The sequence below is a fragment of the Dendrobates tinctorius genome, unplaced genomic scaffold, assembly GCF_039654945.1.
Source record: "Dendrobates tinctorius isolate UK_male_01 unplaced genomic scaffold, ASM3965494v1 ptg000300l, whole genome shotgun sequence".
NCBI classification, from domain to species: Eukaryota; Metazoa; Chordata; class Amphibia; order Anura; family Dendrobatidae; genus Dendrobates; species Dendrobates tinctorius.
The window spans coordinates 608,204-609,088 of record NW_027361967.1 but is presented as its reverse complement, the minus strand read 5'-3'; the positions used below and the strand labels follow the sequence as shown (position 1 = coordinate 609,088).

General features: G+C 37.3%; 1 non-coding gene across 1 annotated transcript; it reads right to left on the bottom strand.

Annotated features, from left to right (window-relative positions):
• Positions 1–432: 432 nt before the first annotated feature.
• On the bottom strand, positions 433–515 carry TRNAL-UAG (transfer RNA leucine (anticodon UAG)). Its single transcript has one exon. It is a non-coding gene; the product is annotated as a tRNA-Leu (tRNA).
• Positions 516–885: the final 370 nt, after the last annotated feature.

Below are 885 nucleotides of genomic sequence, written 5' to 3'. Positions count from 1 at the left end.
TTTGTCCCAAAATGTGCTGAAACATGTCAGAATGACATGGGCATTTCACATTTTTTAAACTATGATTACCTACTTGTTAAGTTTTTGTTTATTAAATATCGTTATGGTCTATTGATGTATGAGGTGAAAACTATGAAAGTAGACTTACCAGCAAATCCGTTTCTAGATATATTTCATGACAGCACTGTAGAAGGTTGATTCCCTACCCTAATAGGGACAGAGAACACAAAGAGGTGAAATAGTCCCTCCTCATTGACTGTCCAAAGGATTTTTCTAGTGCCAAAAGAACAACAGACATATGCACAAAAAATCTGTTTGAAGTTCCTAGAGTTCTTTTTTGAGAGGACAAATTCAGATTCACTCCAAAGACTCTCAGGAAATTTTTCAAAACCACATTACATGAAGATAAAGTTTCTTGAAATTAAATGTTGATGTCAGAAGTGGGATTTGAACCCACGCCTCCAGGGGATACTGCAACCTAAACGCAGCGCCTTAGACCACTCGGCCATCTTGACTTCGATATGCAATTGGAACTTAACTCCTTCCATGCTAGTCAGCAGAAATGTTACCATTCCTTGTGATTAAAAACTTGTCACACCACCCCAAAAAAGTCAATAAATAACATTTTTTATATGCGTACTTTTCGTCTGCATTAATTTTTAAACCTCCATTTATTTTGTTTGGATGTTAGAAATGTTAGATTTCTCACAAATGCGGTGATGCACCACATTTCTTCAGAAACTACTGTTTGGCCACACAGCAGGGCTTTGAAAGGAAGAGCCCTATTTGGGTTTTGCAATGCAGATTTTGCAGGAATACCTTGCAGATGAAATTTGCAGAGTACCAAAACAGCAGAAAACCTCCCAAAGTGACCACATTTTAGAA